At 42.4% G+C, this 22,766-nt stretch overlaps 1 protein-coding gene across 3 annotated transcripts in view; it reads left to right on the top strand.

Annotated features, from left to right (window-relative positions):
- The window catches only part of LOC131106884 (prospero homeobox protein 1-like), an 85,375-nt gene that overhangs the window by 6,849 nt on the left and 55,760 nt on the right, over positions 1–22,766 (top strand). Inside the window, exons 4-6 of one of the 3 annotated variants that reach the window (XM_058056384.1) lie at positions 1,474–1,683; positions 11,354–11,637; positions 19,230–19,291. The gene's annotated coding sequence lies outside the window, so the exon portion shown is untranslated. The remainder of the gene's footprint in view (positions 1–1,473; positions 1,684–11,353; positions 11,638–19,229; positions 19,292–22,766) is intronic. The other 2 variants (XM_058056385.1, XM_058056386.1) reach the window with 2 other exon arrangements.

The raw sequence follows: 22,766 nt of genomic DNA, 5'->3' as shown, positions 1-22,766 counted from the left end.
ATTGCAAGATATTGTAGCCAATGTGTGTTTGTTGTCTGCAGTGCTGCCAGCACTGGGGAAGAGGAATTTGCATGTTACCTGACACAATGTGGGGGTATTTGCTTTGGTTTGTACAGATTTTCAGTCATCTAGGTCATGGTGGTTGGACTGAAGACTTCGAAGAAGACTCCGACTGTCTCTGTTGAAGTCCAGTTGCCAATGTGGATTTTTGGTTTCCTGGTGTATAATGTTGTTGCCTGGGACTTTATCCCTGGGTCTTTATTGATGAAAGATGGTAATACTGTGTATGTTCCAGATTAATAGCAAGACCTCCATCCAGTCGTTATCTTCTGTTGCCTTTCCTTCGCCAGCACCAAAAACAATACTGCTTCCTCATAGTTAGGCCCTAGCAGCAATTATGCCCAATCACAGGCTTCAATAGGAAGCTACCGGGGCTTGTTTGTGCCTCTGTGGTCATTAAAAGGGAGCGAATAAAGGAATTAATGACTTAATTGAGGAGGAGCGAGAAGGGAGAAATCACACAGACTCCGGGAGCGAAGGGAAAAACATGAATGGGGGTGCCTGGAACGCTCTTAAAGCACAGGGATTGTGGGATTGCTGAAGTGTGTCAAGATTTTGGTTGTCCTCCAAAGCAGATGGCGTGCTTGTCGTTTTGCGTACCATCTATTCTCCTTATTGTTGACTCGGAGCGGTTTCTTTTGTTCCTTGTCATTGCTTTGATGCAAAAGTTCAAGAACAACACCCAAAAAACATTAGTTCAGATCAGCCTTGATGTCAGACATTCTCTCTCTCTCTCTCTCTCTCGCTTGCTCTCTCCCGGAGTTAAAGTTGTGACCAAATCAGAAAGGATGCTGGTTTCTAAAGTGTCGCAGTGCCAGGCTTGGCACATTGCTATTCATTCCACTCTAATGTGGCAGGGTTCCCCACTGCCAAGCCTCTTCTCCTGCTTCACAGACTCCTGATTACTGTGGATAAACACACAAGAGAAGACCCCCCCACCCCCCACCCCAACTCCTCTTTTATACCCACACCAACTGAGACCTGAGAGAGATGCTACCTCCAGGAAATTCTGGCATGGCTCGCTTGAGCAATTTCTTACCCAGTCCAAGATTTCAGGCCGATAAAGCAATCAAGAGGAACGTGGAAGCGGCTCGCCGATTTGACAGCAGAGTCTTTGATTGCTGCATAAAAAACACGACGGGATGATATGCATGCAGAGCAGATAGGGATGACCTTAACCAAATGATTTTGGATTGTTAATGTTCTTGGTGATTTGAGCAACAAGTTGATGTTATACAGTCGTCGTTATTTGGTTCCAGACCGTGATAAGTGAATATCTACAAAGCAGTATTAATAAATGGGGTATTTTTGTAGTCATGGCATAGAAAACTTGTTTACAATACTTGCAATACTTTTACGACTGTCGGCATATCTTCTTTGCTTGTTTTTTTCTGTGCTGCTGAATCAAAACAGGAAGCAAATGAGCCAACAATCCAGTTTTCCAGTGACGTTACCCAGGCGGGCAAGGCTGGAGGTACTTCATTTCACGTCCTGCGCCACTCCTCTAAGCCGGAACCTCAACGCACAGAAGCCGCGGGCACTGCCCCACCGACGCCACTGCCTCTACCCATGTTGAGAGCCACCAAAAGTGAGAATGCGACCCACAACGGGACAGGAGTCGAGGTAGGTGTCACCAATCGATTTTCTCGCCACTCAACTCAACAACAAGCAACAACAGCTAAGTGGCTACAACAACCTCATGACCCGGAAACGGAAGTGGAATGTGTTAATTCCATGAGGGTAGATGATGTTACAGATGTCGCTTTTGGACTTATTATTGGCATATCGGCAAAAAAGCCAATATCGCACATCTTTAGTTTTAATATAGGAATGCTTGGCTCAGAACCTCGGCTACATTACTTAAACATTCCACCAAAAATCTTTTCAAACAGTAAAACACACATAGTTAAGACTTGGAAGCCAACTGTACTGCTGCTGATTAAAAAAAAAAAAAAAAATTTTAAGGCTCCAAAAAAGATGAAACCCTCAGTTTTTTTTACTAGCCATCCCCAGTCCTGGAAACATTCAGCTTGTAAACAGTTTCAAATGATAAACAACTAAGGCTTATTGGGAAATGGCAAGCGCCAATGTCGGCCCTCAATAATTAATGTATGCTAATGCTTGCGATGTATTCAAATGTGATCCTTTTAGTCAACAGTGCTATTTACCCCCTATTACTCCCTCTGATCGCCCACTATGCAAGCGAACGCATAAAGAGAAGAAAGCGAAGGAAGCGGGGAGATGCGACATGAGCAGACACCAGCAAGCACCACAAAGAAATGCGGATTAGCATGACAGAGAATGACAGCGCTTCACATGTTAATACACCGCATGAACTACAGCTATAACCCTCTGGGGCCCGCTCACAATATGAGTCTACTTTACCTCTTTCCCTCTAGAACTTCTCATCGTCTTTCTCTTCTGCGTCGCTTTCCCACCCTTCTGCTCTTTCTCAGTAGACGTCTGAAGGGCCCTTCAGTCCCACATAGAGGGATGTGGGACACCTCCACAGACACAAAAACCCACACACTTTGTCTGGAGGATGGCAGGATGGTTCTGTGTTTGAATGTAGAGCGAGAGAGCCGAAGGCCTCCCATTGATAGATTAAGGACCAGGTTGGCCGTACTTGAGAACTGGGCTTCTCTATCGCAGGAGGTGAGACTTGAGAGCCAGGTCACGCATTAGCATGTGTTTTGTTTTCGGCTCGACCGTCCCAGGCTCTCGGTTTGTATCGCTGACAGCCAGGCAATAAACCTGCGCTCCTGTTTGCAGAGCAGTATTTACACAGCATTTTAGGCTTAGGGCTAAGTATGTAAATCTTCCTGACACACAGTCACTCTCTCTAGCTTCTACATTCCCCTTACTAATGACCAGAATGACGACATTTGCCCTAAGGGAATGAAATAATCACAAATGGGTCGTTATAACATCACCCACCTATTTGGCTTACCTTCACAAAGCTCAACCCGTGTTTCCGCACAATGTCTTCAATCGCAATACTTCAATGCATTGAGTCTTGCTGTGTGACTGTAGCTGTGCTCAGCAGTCACCGTACCCTTTCAAGGCTTTTTAAAAACATATTTCCGCAAGAGTCGCTTTCATTTTGTCAAACAACTTTGCCAAGATCGCCTCAAGCCAAGCTCCTCAAGGTGATCCGGCTTGTCTTTGAACAAAAGATCAACACATCTGCATTCATACATTTTTTGCCATCAAAGATAGTCAATTAAGTTTTTCCACAGCCAACACTGAACATAATTTAAAAATATGCCCTCTAACTTCACTCATTGTGACTCTTTAGTCCCAAGGTCGAAGATATAGGGGGGAAACTATAAAAGAACAAGCAAACAGTAAAATTCCACTTCAGTGCCATGTCCGTGTTTGATAATGATACCACTCAAACAGCCTTTTGTTCAGTGCTACTATTAATATATAATACATTATTGTCGTTTATTTACCCTGATTGAATTTGAAAAAAAACACTGGAGTGTTTAGGGGACATTGAAGGGGATGTCCTTGGAGGCATTGTCCCATTGCAGCGTCATAATTATCCTGGTTGTGTTCACCCTTTGTTAAAACTGTTTTTAGGCTAATTGTACAGTTGATTCATTCATTATGGTAATGGTTACATTTAGAAGCATAACAGGTTTGCACTGTTTTTTTGGAACAATTCAACATGTCCGAAAAGGAATAGGAAGAAGCAGACTCTATTTACTCCTACTGCTTCTCCACTTTTCAGCAATTACTGATCATTTGTTAAATGTTTTATATATATATATCTATATATTTCACATTCTTGTTGACTGTGTAGCCGCACATAAAACAAAAACTTGACCCAAACATGCCAAACTTTGCACTTGCCGCTATGAGCAACCCCCAGCTGTGACTGCCAATACGCACCGCCCACAATTGGGCAACAAACAAACAAAAAAAAGGCACAGACTTAAAACGAAACACACTGCTGCTCTGATCCTTGAGATTTTAGAAATGGTCTCATTTTTTTGAAAGTGGGTAATAGAGGAGAACAAAAAAGAATAGGGATGTAAAATGCTTCAGCTGAGTGTGATTACAGCTGTGGTCGTCATTAGGACGCCTCTTTAGTGTAATTGATGGAGTGGATTCTCATAGCGGACCTCAATAGACTGGGCAGGGTCTCCTCATTTGTTTGGACTCATCTGCATTTGGTCTGTTTGCGAGTGTGTGTGTGTGTGTGTGTGTGTGCAATAATTATGACTTGACACTCTTCAGACACTTAAGAGAAAGAGCAAAACAAAGTGTAGTAATCAGTGTGTGTGTTTGCATGTGATTTCATACATTCTGTCTATAATTGTGCAAATGCAGTCATAGTGTCATAGTCGTAGATGTTTTCATGCTCGTGGTGTGTGTGTGTGTGTGTGTGCGCGCATGCACCGGCGAGAGAGCGACTGTTTGCATTTGCTCAAGGATCCTGACCCTTCAGAAATGACACATTTTCTCTACCTAGCCCGTCCTTTCCCCACACATTAGGTGCTTACAAAAGACAGAGCACTAATGCATCATCTAATTGGCCGAGGCTCCTGCCTCTGCCTCTCCCTCCATCACTCTATTAGCTCAGTAATTACCCATATGCCTCGGCGAGGCGGGCGTCCAGATAATGGCCGCCTCAAGGGCCCTTGAGCACGGCAGAGAGGGGCCGCAGTCTGTCGCTGCGGGAACACTGCAGGCTCTCACAACTCCCAGCCTTGCAGTGGGCAAAAGCACAAGAGAAAGTAGTTTTTGTTGTTTGGTTCCCTGAAATAAGAAGGCGGGCTGTTCTTATCAGATCTTATGCTTAAGTAACAGACTTTTGTTTGTGAATGACACCTGCAGCTGCAGGCTGTACTATTTCATATAATTAGTCAGGGTATTGAATTTTTGTATAGATCAGGGGTAGGGAACCTATGGCTCAAGAGCCAGATGTGACTCTTTTGATGACTCCTCATCAACATTTCTTAACACGATAAAAAAATATGCTGACATCTGACAGTAAAACATTAGAGAAATCTGTGTTACAAATAATGTTAAAAATATAACGCGTTTTTATTCATTTTAATCCAGCCATCCATTTTCTACCGCAATGCCGTTGCCCAGCTGTCCTTCCGATATTTTCCTTGTCAGACACCAAAACTTGGTTTCTACTGGATAATGCGGTGGCCTACCCGGGAGGTAAAGAAGTAAACTTCCCTCCTTTAATCAAACCCTTTTGATGAAGGAGATGGCGAAAAGAAAGAAAGATAACTATGCAGCACCAGAAGTCACAGTAACGGTTATATTATTATATTCATTCATTCATTTTCTACCACTTATCCTCACAAGGGTGCAGGAGCCTATCCCAACTGTCTTCGGCGAGAGGCGGGGTACACCCTGGACTGGTCGCCAGCCAATCACAGGGCACGTATAGACAAACAACCATTCACACTCACATTCATACCTATGGACAATTTGGAGTCAGCAATTAACCTAGCATGTTTTTGGAATGTGGGAGGAAACCGGAGTACCCGGAGAAGACCCACACATGCACAGGGATAACATGCAAACTCCACACAGCAATTGCCGAGGGTGGGAATTGAACTAGGGTCTCCTAGCTGTGAGGCCTGCACGCTAACCACTCGACTGCTGTGCAGCCTATTATTAGATTATGTAATATTATTTATTAACTTCACATTATTATATTCTAAAATATTTGGACGTGCTAATTATTCTTTGTTTACACTGCATGGACACAAGAGACGGCCGCTGCTTTCAACTATATACTATCTACTATCGAGCTAGCTATTTAGCCTCCAGTTTGTTTGTTCTAAACTTAAGAAATGGTTTCAATCGTAGTGGAAAAGAAGGACAAAGTAAGAAGCCAAAAACGTACCACTTCCACATGGAATGGGAGGAAGACTTCTTGTCACTCTATCATGTCGGACATGCCATGACTGACTCCATGTAATCTCATCTAATATCACGTCTCATCAATGTAACATTACTACAATGTACATTACTTGTCTTTCAATAGTTTTGGACTAATATTAGGCCATAGTCAACCACGAACGCAAACCCAGGCAAAATTATTTTGTAATTTTTCTACGTAAACACAAAGGTTCCTCTACCTGGCAACACAAGTGAGTAGCAGTATAATTGTGGTCTGTGGCTGCCCGAGTGCTGCCGGCACCGCGGTTCCTTAATGGAATCAGGGATTCCAACATGTTCTGTGACAACCTGAAACGGAGAATGATCCCCTCCTTTGGGAAACTGGGCCGCATGGCAGTTTTACAACATAACCGTGTTGTAAACACACCTCCAAGATGACAATAATGGAAGGTGATGGAGTGACATGAAGTATGTCTTCATGTGTTCATCTCCAGATGTTCAGACCTTCATTGTACTAGGTGGAGGTGTTTAATGTCCACATTAGCGGGAGCATTACTTCAACACAGTATGGGAGGGCGCCTTTTAGTGTGGATGTGTTTGAACCTGTCACCTTTGGCTAAGCCTTGTCTCATATTGGATAAAAATGTGCATGGTTGTGTAATAAAGTTCCTTACAAGACTTTAAGAGCATTTGTTGGGAAATGAGGCCCATTTTGAATAAAGAAATATGTAGTCAAGTGACCATATTTTTGATGGATGTATCTTTATGACCGTAACGAACAGAAGGATATATTACAGCCGACCCTCCCAAAATACTTGTAGCATGCTCACATTTTATTGAACCGAGCCCTCCATTCAGCCGTCATCTTTCTTCTATCCTTTTAAAAACCTGACATCACAATCCTCCCATCGTCCATCTTTAGCCTCTTAATTGAAATCGCATAATCTGCCGCAGAATAGGTTTCCTCTCATCCTTTTTATAAAATGGCTCTTGCAAAAGGAGTACAACAAAGGGCTTCTTAAATAATTCCCTGGCTTTAGAGCAGTCATATAATATGGATTACAGTCTGCGCTCCCTCCTCCTTTCTGGTCTCATCCCACCATCCTACCCAAGGCAGATTTTGTGACACTCAAGCTGACCGGGGTGGTATTATCTGTTTTAAAAATCAGATAAATATATAAATAAAACACTGCACAGTAATGCTAATATATGCCCTAAGAGGGTCTAAGGCTGCAGATCTGAGGACTTAATCTGGATTTTGCGGGGAGGTATCTTCCCTTGGTCGTTCGGAGATTTGCGAGATCACTGTCGTTCCTCTGGCTCGGCTGAATTTCTCTCTTGCGCTTTGCGTTAATCTGTTGGCATGCAGATTGCGGCGGACTAAGGTTCAAGAGGGACGGATTAGGGGAGATCTGAGCAAAGCGGATGCAGGCAGCCTTCTGAAATAAGGCCCGTCCTGTGCGTTCCGGTCCCTCTGTGGTCTGAGGACAGCGGCGAGCCATGCCTGCTCTCTCTCTCCTCACTCACTCCATTCCAGATAATTCCCCTCTTAAAATCTCAGATCAACCACTGTGTAAGTGCAGGACACAAAATACAAAAAAAAACCCCACCCTCAACCAATCCCAAAACCTTTTAGAGCTACTTGACTGGGAGAAATCCATCTGGTGAGGATATCCTGCATCCATTACTTAGAGACTTTTAACTCTATTTATTTACATCACAGCATCTAAATAAAGCATTTTTATGCCCCAACTCCCCTCCAGTAATACCTTATTAAGATGTTTTCTATCACATAGCCAGACCATGGACAAGGTTTGCAACTTTAATTGTTGTCAGTTCAATACTACCGCACTTTTGTCCGGCTCTCATGATTACCTCTGGAGAGTGATAAAATCACTTCAGGTAAATGAGTGATTGGACTGGAGGACCGCTGAAGTACAGCTTAGCAGTCCTTCAGCAGCTTCTGTTTGCCAAATGGAGCCGTGGAGTTGGGAGGATGAGGAGGCTGGAGGGGTCATGGGGGGTCCATGTGTACAGGAGGGGAACGGGGCGACCAATCGCGTTCTCTATGAATCCTTGACCCCGGCGGCCCCCGGAGGTTCCAGCGGGAGTCACTCAGCTTCAGGGAAGGCTAATTGAACAATCTCTCAAATGCTTTTATTTGGTTTAAGTTCTCCACGGCAGAAATAACATAGCTGGAGGTGCACTTCATGGAAAAAGGAACAAAAGACCGTATTTCGACATCTATGTAGAGTAATCAACCTAACATCGTCCTTGGGTTTGCATCTCGTGATCATTCTTTATTAACTTCTGCCTGCTTGGCTAAGGTTAGAAGGTCTTTAATGTGCTAATCAGTGAGGAGGAAGACATTTTAATTAAGGATATTGTTCCTCGTATCAAGACTTGGAGGACAGTTGTTTTGTCATGTCACCAATTAAAGTGTGCAAGGGGAACATTTGTGATCCATGAGCGAGCAATAAGGACGCAAATATAAACGCAGTTGATTAGCGGCATCCAAAAGGGCTCCTTGATAGATTCTTGTCTTGTACTGTTTACCACAAATCTCATTAGGTTGAACTAATGAGACTCCTCGTGTCATCCCCGCAGCTGTATTACTGTTAGTTTGCGTTCTTAGCGAACTAAATGTTCTGGAATCATCTCCTTTTCATAGCAATTATTATTGTCCTAGTTTTGTTCAAGAGAAGAGAAATGCATTGTGGAGGGGGAGGGGTCAAATGTGACATGAAATGGAGCACAAATATCTTTAAAGTAACAAAGAGTATAATTGTATTATTCTCATCGATGATTCCTAAGCCAAATTTTAAATGAACTATAAAAATTACTATCAACTATAATATAGTACACATTTTCACACCCTTAAAATCTTGATTGGGAAATGTTGTATTAGCTTGAACATCTGACTTTAAGCAACAAACACATTGTAACAAAAACCCTGTCCTTTTAACTTTAAGATACATTTTTATACTGCTATTGGTACCAATAATGATCAGACATTACTCATTTTTATTTTCTAAAAAATGTACTGTATGTAAAATTCATTCATTCATTCATTTTCTTATTCTCACGAGGGTCGCGGGGGTGCTGGAGCCTATCCCAGCTGTCTTCGGGTGAGAGGCGGGGTACACCCTGGACTGGACAACCAGTCACACTCACATGCAAATGCCACACAGAGATGGCCGAGGGTGGAATCGAACTCGGGTCTCCTAGTTGTGTGGCCTGCGCGCTAACCACTTCTGCCGTGCATGTAAAATAAAAATTTATAATTTTAATGCCAGAAAATGACTGTTGTACATGCATGACAAGGTCATTTTGTTCAAAGTTATTCATTTTAAATTCAAAATGAAACATTTTACCCCCTTAGAATAACTTTAACAAGGTGTAAGAAATTTTAGTGCAATGTTCAGAACCACAGTACAGAAGTTCAAGGTTTTGGGCATAATAATAGTGAAAAGGATAAATTGTATCACTTGTATCATTACCTGATTGGCTGGTAGAAATCAAATTGTAATGTAATGTCCTAAGTACAATTTTAAGTTTAAGTTTGCGCATGCGTACTTGTGTGTGGCCTATTCGGGAGGTCTTAGCGAGGAGAGTCTTAGCCAAGAAAAGACGAAAAATCAAGCAGGGAGGCGAGAACTTGGATTTAAGCTGATCAGCGTCTTTATGTGCGGTCAGCAGAGCCACTTGAAACTTTACATCTGGGAGCTAATCCTTTTCTTTTGTAGAGTCCACAAAGAAACCGCATATTTTCCTTGCACAAATTTTTCAGCATAAATGTTACATATCAAGGGACGCGGAAGCAGCGAATCGAGGCGAATGTACGCTTTAAAACCAAAACTGTTAGCAGTTTTTGACCCCCTTTTGACTCCTTAAAGCATGCTGTTGTTGTTTACAGATTGATTAACAAAATAAAAAACAGAGAAACAGTCAATAATCTGTTTTCCCAAACGATTTTTAATCACCCTTTCAAATATTTGTGCCGTCGCTCGTGGAGTCGTGTCCTTTCGGATTTCACAAACAACGGGAGGAGGAGGAGAGGTTGAGAGAAAAAAAAAACGTCCAACTAGGAAAAAAAAAAAGATCAACAAACAGCCGAAGCACAGAGACAGAACAGTTTGAGGATGAACGCTGCTAATCCTGACCTCGGCTAATGCTAATGCAAATGCGTGTTTATCAAATGTGTAATCGACATTAGTTAGAAAAACAAGGATGTGCCAGCACTCTCTGCTCTTTGTTCCGTGATTGTGGAAGAGGGGAGATTAAGACGGGCTTGAGCCACGCTCAGATGGATGGAAGACGAGGGTGATGCATGTCTACAGAAGAATCTTTTACTATGCTCAGCATTAACTCTATTAAGTTTTTACAACACATTCATTTTAAGTCTTTAACATTAACTGGTATGAGCATAGCCTCAGCGAATAGTGTAGATTAGATTTGTCCATTATAGACTCTTTTTGAACCGTTTGGGTCCCCTGTGGTGAGTGCATCGAAGTAACTTTTCATTGGTTGTATGTGTATCTTGTGGCTTTGAATGACACAAGAAGTGCGTTAAAGACTGTTAAAGGGCAAACAATCAACAAAGAGTACAGTCATCCCTTGTTCATCACCGGTTAATTGGTCCCAGGTCCGACTGCGATAAATGAATGTCCACAACACCCCAGTATTCACTTTTACACTTCTATTATTCTTTGTTTACATCACATTGCTCGGTCTCCTGGATCACTGCAGAAACATAAGTTATGCCTTTATTCGTCCCTCAGCGGGGAAATTTGCATTGCACAGCAGCAAGAGTACAGAATCAGTTAAGCAGTACAAAATACACAATATAGAAAAATAAACAATATAAACAACCCAATATTAACAAAATCAACAGTTTTTCCCAGACTTATATACAATACAGTATGTAGATAATATGAAACGAGATGAGATATATTACCAGTCTATACACTGAGATCTTGCTAGTGAGTTAATATGAGGCATTATGGAAATACTTCACATAGTAAAGATAAACATAAACATAACAGCATAGCGGCTAGTTAACCTTGCCAATTTATTTATTACGTAAGTGTTTCAAATGGAGTGGAGAAGAAGGACCAAAGAAGCCGAAAACCACTTCCACACGGGATAAGAGGAGAACCTTTCCTTCGCGATCTCAGCCATTGCATGTTAGCTTGGCTGTGTTGGCTCAGCAGCCAATCTCCATACAGTGTGTAATCTAAGGTAATGTCTCATTACATTACTGATGTGTCTCTCAATATTGTTTTGACTAATAATAGGCCATAGGAAATACAGCATTGAGAAAATACATTCATACATGCCTTTTCCAGAATTGACTTTGTTCTGATTGGCTAAAGTGGCTTTACGGCAAGGGATCCTAATGCCACCTGTTACTTTGCAGGCATTGAATTACCTGGATAAGGTTATACTGTACCGACCGACCACCAGTACATCTTTGCTGCTGTGTATCATCATACAAGTAAGTAACCAGTGTCCACCAGCATGGTGACTTTGAGATGCTATCTTCTTATCTGCACCATGCCCTGATGTGTTGGTGCAACTTACAGGAGGGTGAAACCTCTAGGGCGAGCCTCGGGGCCTTTTGGATCATGTATGTATGTGGACCGGGGCCAGATCCCCGATGACACCTGTGAGTCTTGGCACAGCTGCTGGCTTACATTAGCGGTGAGCAGGCTTCTATGTCAAACAAACCACCGCCGCTGTAAAATGTCCTCACCACCCACCCACACTTCTCCCTGCACTCCAAACGGCCACGCTTTCCTAAACAATACTAGAGAATGAGTCTGCATTTTTAATTATCGGTGAATGTCAAGGATATCTGCTTGGTTTATCTCTCCAGTCCCGGAACCCTTTTCTTGTGTTGTGTAACATGGTCCCCTCTATTGTCTGAGCGCTCTGGTAAACATACTTCATCCGTGGCCGTCTCTGAAGTGTATTCCATTGTTCCTCAAGTGTCGCCGCTCTTCAAAACTGACATTGGCGCATCTCCTGTAACAATGCCACCAATCAGCGCATGCATTCACAAAAGGGGTATAAAAAAAAAAAAACAACTAAAAAACCTTGGCCACTTGCGCCTGGAAAGAAAATTACCAGAGCACAAAGCAGCAGCTATTGTGTTGCACCCTAAAAACACATTGTAGCACGCTCTTGTCACGTGGCAAGTGGAGGGGGGAGTCTATTATAAATAATTATTTTAGCCCATCACAGTTTGGTCACAGTTTGCGATGCATTGCTTTTTAAAGCAAGGGAGGAGCTATATGCAGTTTAGCTCGACACATTAGCTAAACACATATGCTACATTGGCTGCACAGCGGGCGAGTGGTTAGCATGCAGGCTTCACAGCTAGGAGACCCGAGTTTGCATGTTCTTGCCATGCATGCGTGGGTTTTCCCTCGGTGGTCCGGTTTCCGGTGTCCGGTTAATTGGCGACTCCAAATTGTCTATAGGTATGCATGTGAGTGTGAATGGTTGTTTGTCTATATGTGCCCTGTGATTGGCTGGCGACCAGTTCAGGGTATACCCCGTCTCCCCCCCGAAGACAGCTGGAATAGGCTCCAGCACCCCCCCCCCGCGACCCTCATGAGGATAAGCGGTAGAAAATGAATGAATATGCTACTTTGGAAGTGTTGGTCATTACAGTAAGTGAAAAGACAATTTTACATGAGCAAGATTTGAAAGTATCTATAGAGAGGCGGTCACAGGGTTTTGACCCTGATGATGTTAAGGTGGCGTAGTTGTGTATAGTGGGAGAGTATTTCAGTGCGGTTCTTTTCTTTTAGCCCTAAATTAGCCACATCTTTGCTGAAGTGCCGCGGTTCACATCATGTAAAAAAGGAACAGCGAGTCCGGAAATTACATTACATTATAATGTGGAATGTACTGTAGGAGTCATGGTTGGCCACAAGTTGCTAACTGCTATATATTATTTCTTTTCTTTTTAGGAAAGATTCTTTAAGTGTGTTATTAAGGGTTAACTCCTTTTTACACTTAAAGAAAAACTGCAGTTTTAAAAAGTTTTCATCCACCATCTATATTAAGCCACAAACACATATCCCCTAAATCTGCGTTCTGCAGGTTTTGTTTGTTTTTCAAAAATAAAACTGATATAATCAAGTCGATAGGACAGCAATGTCAGTTATTTTAAAATATCAGCCAAAATTGCAATCGGCGTATCTGGATTTTGAAAGATCCTGATTGGTCAGAATTGGTGCACCCTTCTTTTTACACTTGTATGACCGTTAAGAGGAATAGATGTAACTTATATCTCTGTATCACACATTTTTACCCTGGTTACATTCGACCAGCTTACGAAAACAGATGTTCAACCTCAATAGCAAGAAAATGCATAAACCCTTATTAAAAGTGCAAAAAACACATAAATTGTGCAAAATGGCAGCAGAGAGAGGTAGAAAGGAGAGGTGTGAGACGTGTGGGTGGTTGGACAGTGGGCGCGGTGGCAGTGGGCACAGGAGCTTAATGAGAGGTGAGCCAGAGGAGACGAGCAAGGACAGACAGAGAGAAGGTAGAGAGGAGGAGGAGGGGGGGTGAGTGATAGATGGTAGAGAGGAGAAAGAGGGAGAAGAAGACGGAGGATAAACTAGAAGCAGTAAACAAAGAGCCAAGAATAGAGTCCAGGTGTGAAACGTGACGGGTGAGAGGCAGACTGGGGAGGACAGTCAAGGAGGAGTGAGGCGGGTGATGATGATGATGATGATGTCTTCGGAGGTCGACAAAAATATGGACGACCAAAATAGAACCTCACGACAGTTTGGTTGCATTTAAGGACAATAAAGTAGTCTTTCCATCAGTATTTATGGGAATGTCATTTTTCACATTAGAAGTAATGATATAGAGATAATCTCACTTTACTAACTGTACATTACAAATACATTACAAAAACTCCTTCCTAATAATACATGCTCCATGGTGGTGGACCAATGTGCCCTTGTCGGGACCCCGAGTCTGGAGATGCTGATGGATAGATGGATGGAAGGGTAGCGGGTAGAAGGCAACGGAGGAGAAAGGAATGCGGGTGATGGTGAGATGACAGTGATGGAGTGTGGGTGCATGGCGCCGCCACTTCTCAGACAGCTGTTTAGCGGCGGGGCTAACAATTTGTGCATCTGCGCCCAAGGAGAAAAAAAAAATCACTTTTGTGAGAGACTGTATGTGTTGTCACTTATGAAGGGATTTATTCTTTCAGACAATGACGTTCAAAATCCCCCACAGCCGCATTTAAGTGCATCTGTGTGACAGTTGGCAAGTAGCCCGATGCTCCTTCAACATCTCTTACTCGCCATATTTTTATTCAAATTATATGCAAATTTGGGGTGGAAAATCCCATATTTTTCTCAAATTATAATGATGTTATGACATTATTTGACACAAATTCAATGCCATTCAAAGGACAGATAGATACAGAACATACCACCCCCTCTGATTCAAAATATAACTTGACAATATAATTTTTTACGGGTTTCTGCCACCAGATTCATATGCATGCCCCAGCCAGTGCTGGGGCGGGCCCCCCTGAGGGGTCACGAGAGGCTTTTATTTCAATGCAGACCTACCAACATGTACTAATTTATAGTGCTCAACATGCAATTTGACTCTTGAATATGCTTGTATATGCTTCGTTTTGTTGTATTTTCCTGGTTTCATTTTTAAATTCAGTCGGTACAGTACAAATAAATGAATCAATATTATCAGTTTCTCCAGTATTTCAAATCAGTATGAATTGCCTGTGAGAAAATGGTGCAACTTTGTGACATATTAAAGGAAAATATTATTTGTCTTATTATGATGAACTATTATATGTTATCATAACAGTGGTTTATTTGTTCTAAAAAAAAACTGTTGATAACACCGGTTAGTGTTAGTTTGTTAAAATGAACCTTTGTGACTTTTTCTTTGTCCAGTCATATTTTTTCATAGTACATTTCTGAAAACGTAATGTAGTTATACTGTAGTATTCTTGTTTTAAACATTGCCAAAGTTTCAGATAATGAGGTTTGCACATTTGGAAGTGGGCCCTTAAAGACGTTTGGGATGGCTCGAAACGCCCGGTTTGAAAAAATGTTCCTTTGTGATATCACAGAGGTTTGGACGTCATTATATTGTTCATAGTTAGGAAGCAATCACAGCGGAGTGGGCATGCCCGGAGGTGGGCCGTGGGTGGAATAAACTCAAACAGACCGTTTGGCAGGACGCACAAATCAAAGGATATGCAAATGGAATAGGTGCAGATTCTGGAAAATCTAAAAAGTTTTCTTTGCGAGTTATTGTGTGTAGCTGCTCTATAGGAGACCACAACTCAATGCAAAGGGTCGGGGGGAAAAAAAGCACAATAAGTCCCCTTCAAGACCCCCTTGCTTTTTATCTTTTATTATTGAATGGTCAGGCTGAAAATGATGAAATGGGGTATTTGTAATTAAGGGATAGACAAGAACAAGAGGAGGGGTTTGGGAGATGGTGTGGGACAGTGAACTGCAAGTGTGTTTGTGTGTGTGTGTGTGTACAGATGCACTTGTGACATACAGCGCTATTGACAGGCAGGGCGTATGCCCCTGAGAAAACCTTCAGAATTCAATCTCATTGATTCCCACACAGAAGTGGAGGACGCTGCCTCTGGTCCATACCCTGAGTCATCACACACACACATACACACACACACACACACACTAAAACCAAGCTGGCAGCATCACCAAAAAGATGTTTACACGGCACCTACACCGTCAAGATGCCGCTTCACCCATTTATTTGCTATTGTTTGATAACCTTCTGCTTGTGAGTGTGAATGAGTAGGAGGAAGAGTGTAGTGGGTGGGTGGTGTTAAGTGGGTAGGGGGTGTGTATGGGTGGCACAGACAGAGTCCATGTGTTGTATGACCTTGGTCACTGCTGAGGGGACCTAGTTTCTTGCCAAGCCAATCAATAAGCTAAACAGGCGGAGGATGGCTATTTGGAGCATGGGAAGCCAAACTCAAATACTGATAGGTTATCTGTCTGTCCCAGCACCACTTCTGTGCAAATATTGGACCAGCACATTTTTCACGGTGACTTGCATTTGGAAAAAAAAAAAAAAAGTAAAAAAAGAGTGGAGAGTGAGAGAGAAAAGAGGGGTTGATGTTGAGTGGGTGAAATGTCCCTCCACTAAACCTTTTCGGGGGGGGGGGGGGGGGGGGGTTTGACATTTTTGAAACTCGCCATAATCCTGCAAGTGCAGATATATTTTAAGGCTGGACTTGCATCGTAGTGGTGTAAAAATGTCAATGGGCGGCAGGGTTTGATGTTATAAAGAATATAAAGAACGGTGTGCTACACATGGCTCACGGGCCGGACTTTCTACACTGAATATAGCTAAATTGCACTTGTGTGTGTGTGTGTGCCAGAAAAAAAGAGAGAGAGAGAACAGCACATTCCTAAATGATGTGCACTTCGAGATGATGGCAGTTGGATCTGATCAATAATAGATGAGTGACACACGCCAGCGCCTCTGGAGAGACTCCAGACAATACAGCAGCGTGCGTGTGTGTGTGTTTGTGTGGACGTGCACACGTTCAGGGGAACAACAACAAAAAAAGTCATACTTAGAATGAGGTTTTGGGAGGGGGGGGGGGGGGGGGCAAAGAGTGCTTTTCCCATCAGGTGGAGCAATCAAAGGCGAGACTGGAACGACGACTTCAAGAGCAGCGTGCGCGGCGAAAGCACATGAATAATTGGAGAGGAGCGATCAAAGCGCAACTGTGACATGAAATAAATGAATTAAAGGTTGCGGGGGTGAGATAATAATATCGCCATCTGGATGCGGAGCCCTCGAAGCCCCTCACCCATTTCTAAATATGTTGGCTTTAATTTGACTTTTGGGGTTTTTAATTGTTTTATCTGGCTTTAAAGTAAGGTTATGTATTTGCAACCACTGATTCTTTTACAGAGCAGATTCATGCCTGATAAGAAACACCTCAACAATAAACATACTGTATTGCTTTAATGCCTTTAAATCAAAACGTAGCATTCCTTTCCTCTGTTTTGCATACAACTGGATTGAATCTCATGAGATAAGCGTACCCATTTGTGTGTATTGTTATGTGTGTACATCTGGCAGCAGGCCTTGCATGTTGCGATGCTGCCGTCTTCCGCTCCTTCGTCCCTCGTCTTTCTCCTTTCCAACTCTCTCGCTCGCTGACACTGGCCACTGCCCCCCCCACCCCCCAACCCCTCCCATCCCTGACCATCTGGGCCGCTCCTTCACACACATGGACATACACACTCAAGCGAGTGTGAGAGCATTTTTTTACCCTCTCAAGAGGCCGTGCAGTGTATGTTTATGTGTGTGTGTGTGTGTGTGTCACTAAAAGGGCTTTCCTTCGCCAGGTGGACAGCTGCTACTTAGTAGCTTTACAGCCCAGCCAGCGGAGTCAGAGAGGGAAAGCTGGCCGACTTACAGTAACCCTTTATCCCCCGAAATAATACTTCATGTGCACAATGAGCAGATGTGTGTGTGTGTGTGTATCATTATACATGCGGGTTCATTTGTGTGGTCCTCTCATCCAGGCTGCGTTCATACTTATGTTTCAATACTTTGGTCAGGGCCGAAAATTTGATGTCGCATTTTTGTCACAGGCCCAAAAGCTGCACAGATGTTACTCAAATATTTCCCATCATTTCCGATGGCAGACGGTGTTAAATCCAAACATATCTGTGTTGATTGTATTGATTTGCCCTATCCTGCAAAAACAATGTCTCAAATAACTACTAATGTGGAACCTTGGTTAGCATACGCCCTGGTTAACATTTTGGTTGTTGGTTCGGCTGAGAGGCGGAGTACACTCACACTCACATTCATACCTATGGACAATTTGGAGTCGCCAATTAACCTAGCATGTTTTTGGAATGTGGGAGGAAACCGGAGTACCTGGAGAAAACCCATGCATGCACGGGGAGAACATGCAAACTCCACACAGAGGGTGGAATTGAACTCAGGTCTCCTAGCTGTGAGGCACTGTATGACAGTTAACATTAAAGCAAAGATTCTTGCCAGAACTTATGTGTCAAACCGCCACCAAACCCTGCACAGTTTCTTCTTTTTTACGTGTTTCCATACATTGTCTGTGTTTGATGGATGCAATTGCACCCCAGTCAGAATTAAAAACCCTGATCCGTCCCCAGGGCCCACGTCTTTGTCCCGGTCTTTAAATGGAGGTTGAGCCTATGCAAGCGCAGATTGGGGAGCTCAATGAGCTTAATCAAATCATTAGGGAGCAGAGCCCCGAGGAGCATCTCGCTATACCTCCTACAGAGATAGGCTCGGAGACATGGCGCCAAACCACTGGATTAGTGCTATGTACTTTTTCCTCTGTGGTGGCCTCAATGTACAGTAGACATGAAGACACATTTACGGAGCACAGGGGTGCCCCAAGTGCGACCTGGGGTTGTTTTTATTGGCTTCTTAAAATTGAATTTAACAAGAAAACTAAAAAAAAAATGGAAAATCAGATGTAATTCTACAAGACAAAAACATGAAGAACAATTATGTAATTTTAGTAGCATAAAGTTTAAATATTCAAGGAAAATACTAAAAAAAAACCTGTAATTTTTGGAAAATTAGGTTGCGGAAATTAATAGTACGAGAACAGAGTAAATATAAATAAAGTTAAAACAACAAGAAAAAAGTTGAAATAGTTGGAAAATTTTACAGCAGAAATGGGGAAAAACAGCTGCAATTTTATGAGAATGAAGTCAAAATATTAACAGAAAAAAGCCAAAATTTTACTAGATAATATATATAATAATGTATAATATTATGAGGAAAAATAATGCCACTTTATCATAGATTTGAAATATTAAACAGAAAATATGAGAAATCAACCATACAAAATATATTTTCTATATATTTTTAGAATAATATGGCACTGATAACAATATGTGTTGCCCTTTCATTTTTCCATTCATTTTTCCATATGTGACCCTAGAGCATCTGAACATTAGAATACTAAAGAATACTAAAAAATCTTCTTTTCATAAGGATTCAGTAACTTTAATGGTATACCCACCTCGCTTCTCAGTAAAAAGCAGTGCAGCATACAACCACAATAGTAAACATATATTACGTATGATTAATAAATATCAATACATACCCATGTACAGTATGTTTGAATTTTCTCATAAGGATTATTTTTTTTTCTCAGTGAAATTAAGGAAATATGCCAAGTATACTGTACCAGCTGGATTTACGGTAATACTGTTTTTTCCCCCCAGATGTACCAAATATGGTGGCCAGTGATTGTACAGGACGCCGGACCCCTGCTGTCACAAACAAGGTAATATTTGCAGTGACAATTAAATGTCCTTGAAAATGCCAACACCCTCACTGTCCTCCGTTGTGGTTCCCATTGGCTTGTCTCCTTAATTGATTTCACACGTGACAACTGTGGATTTATAGTATTATATTGTAAGCAATTTTTCCTCAATGGCCAGTGTAACCGAGATGGCGTCGTCCCGGGCCTCTACAGTATTCTCGTCCGCTTGTGTTTCAGTGTTCTTGCATTGATAAGTCCTATCAGCTCCCTGCTAGAGGATGATGGGTATTAGTGCTTTCTGAAGGGTCCAGAGTCCACTTCCTGCTCTTGCCTTTTGTCCAAGAGAGGCCAGCTTATCACAATACTTCCCCTTCGTGTGCCATGTTCGAAGATTAGAAGCAGTGGCTTAATTTGAAGAGGGGGGTAGTGAGGCTTTGGAAACAACAAGAAGAGGCTGCCATCCCTTGTGTTTGGTTGTAGGAAGTGGATCTAGATGTCCTTCATTGTGAGCACGCTCTGTTGTGTGTGTGTGTGTGTGTGAGAGAGAGAGAGAAAGAAATGGGACATATTCTGGTGCTTAGGAATTAAACAAAAACAAAAAAAGAGAGAAATGGGATAAAAGCGGCTTAGACTGTTGAGACAAGTGCATCTAAGAGAATGCACAAAAGGAGGGGTGTAAATGGCGGATTCTTGCCCGGCTAAAAACTTATCAAGCGCAGGCTTTGTGCTCAATCCATTTAAGTGAGTCCCTAACACGCCCCTATTGTATGCCTTTAATGGTGCAAAAGTGACTTGTGCAAGGGGGCTATCGCCTCTTCATGGGGATTACAGCTAAGTGCTTAAGTTGTGGTGAAACCCGGATTTACTGGTGGCAAAGAGAAAAGGGGCAGAGCGGGAGGGGGTGGGGGGGACAGGGAAAGGACCCTTAGCAAGGATTTGTGTCAGGATGGCAGCCTTTCCTCTAGTGGGTGTCTGTGTGACTGGAGACAGAGGGCAACTGGTACTTGGAACATCTACTGTAACAACTTGCAATACGCCCTCTATAGGCCACTTTGGCATTACGATAACCTGCAAGTGTCCTCCTCTTTTGCTGCATTGTTCAAATCTAATTTGCAATGTCCTAAGTAACATTTTAGACAAGTTTAAATTTAGTCGTGTCATTTTTATAATAATAATAATAATACATTTTATTTGTATAGCGCTTTTCAAAATACACAAAGACACACCAAAATACAACATTCATTCGTTAATACACAGTTAAAACATGAGTAAAAGCGGGGCGGGGCACAGCAGTCAGATATAAAAAGTTAGAAATTAAAAACAGATTTAAAGAGGTGGGTTTTTAGTTGTTTTTTTGTAACAGTTTTAATTCCCACAAGTGTAAAAAGAAGTTAACCACTCTCATTCGAAGGGTAAAAACAAACAACCATACCTATGGACAATTTCGAGTCGTCAATTTCCCTAACATGCATGGTTTTGGATCTCTTGACTGTGCGGCCAGCATGCTAACCACTCGTTCACCGTGCAGCTGAATGTTGTGATATTTTTAATTGTGTAAGTGTAAAAAGTGTTAAAAAAATCAGCCATTAAGTCATTTTAAAATATGAAAACATTCATAACTTAGCATGTATACACTCATCCCTCGCTACATCCCTTGCGGTTCGAACATTGCTCCCTCAAAAGTTCATTAATTTTGTGGTTGTCTATGAGCGATTATTAGTCAAAAAATATTGAAAGACAAGTCATACCGATTGTAGTGTTCTAGTCCCAAGGTACTGTAGGTTACATTGTTGAGACGTTTCTTTACATTACATTGCCTTAACTTGCAGCCATGGGTCCGTGCAGTCCGACATGACATCGTGAAAAAAAGTTCTCCTCCCATTCTGTGTGGAAGTGGTACATTTTAGCTTTTTTTCCCCTTTATCCTATTCTGAAGTTAAGAATAAATAAATTGGAGGATTAGTTTGGGTTAAATTCTCCGCTTGGACATCTCTGTGTGGAGTTTGCATGTTCTCCTTGTGTGTGGGGGGGGGTTTTCTCCAGGTACTCCGGTTTCCTCCCACATTCCAAAAAAACCTTCATGGTAGGTTAATTGGTGACTCCAAATTGTGCATAGGTATGAATGTGACCAGTCCAGGGTGCACCCCTCCTCTCGTCTGAAGACAGCTGGGATAGGCTCCAGCATACCCGCGACCCTACTGAGGATAAGCGGCATAGAAAATGGATGGATAACTAGTTAGCTCGGTAGATTTCTATTGTTTTTTTAAAAAATCAACTTGCATAATGTAATATGTTACCTGCAATCCTATAGTTCCTTTTAATTGACTAAAAGTTTAAAGAAGTAAATAAGAGATCCACCATGACAGGTGTGTGTTGAAGTGTCAGAAAGCAGAGAGGCAGCTTCTCCTTGACCATTGTGTACCTCTTTTTGTGTCTCTGTTCCCTGAGCTAACAAACAGCACCAAGGTAAAGCGGAGAACACCTGTCCTTTATTGTCGCACACCTTGCCCTTGAGCACACAACAGCACCCAATACTGAGCAAAGATGAAGAAAGGGTCGAAAGCCCGCGTCAGGCACCTATTCAAATAATAAAAAAAAAAAAAGACACGGAACCTTCTGTCTGGCCTGCTCGCTAAGCCTTGATATGCTCCTCAAAAGCCGCCGAGGCCATTGTGTGTGTCTGCGCCTTTTGTTGCCTCGTATTCAAGCAGCAGCGAATGATTACGGCGATGATGGTCATGATGATGATGATGATGATGATGACGGCAATAGCTTAAGGAGAAGCAGCTGCCGAGAGGTTGACAGACACGCAGACAATCGGCATGTTTGCTCAAGACAAGGTACACTGGACATTGAAAGCGGAGGCTGCTGAATTGTGTGTGTGTGTGTGTGAGAGAGAGTGCCTGTCTGCAGTACATGTTCAATGTCAGCAAATTGAAGCAGCGTAAATGCGCAATACACAGATGTTTAATTCAGATAGGCAAACCGGGTATGTGTCACACTGTCGGGTTTTGTGCTAGGGGCGGACTGATTACAATTCTCTGGCCAATTATCAATCGCCAATTTTTAAAAAGCCTGATCTGATTAAAAAAAAAAAAAGAACTGACTGCAAGCACCTTCAATTTTCAAATCCCATTAATCTCACCAAATACCTGTGAAACAACACAACTTCACATGAAGTAGCTCTCTCAAATATGTATGTAAAGTTGAGAATATTATCCAAACGACTGTGTTCATGAATAAACGTACCTCCTGCAGCCATGGCCCCCCATGCTTTAATTACGCCGAACTTCCACGACACATCAGCGGGCATCCTAAAACCCTCGGTTCCAGTAGCTTTGCTCTTTTTGTTTACAGTTTGTTAGCTGTCAGTCTGGCAGAGCAAAAGGGGGGCAGTGGCTTTTTGGGAAAGTAGGTAAGATCAGTGGATGAGATCGAGCTTACATCTAAAGATCGGCCAATTCTTGCACATGCAAGGTTGCACGTGTTACAAGTT

Source organism: Doryrhamphus excisus, chromosome 19 (genome assembly GCF_030265055.1).
Source record: "Doryrhamphus excisus isolate RoL2022-K1 chromosome 19, RoL_Dexc_1.0, whole genome shotgun sequence".
Classification (NCBI taxonomy): domain Eukaryota; kingdom Metazoa; phylum Chordata; class Actinopteri; order Syngnathiformes; family Syngnathidae; genus Doryrhamphus; species Doryrhamphus excisus.
The sequence above is the reverse complement of the archived record's forward strand: the minus strand, read 5'-3'. Positions and strand labels throughout refer to the sequence as shown.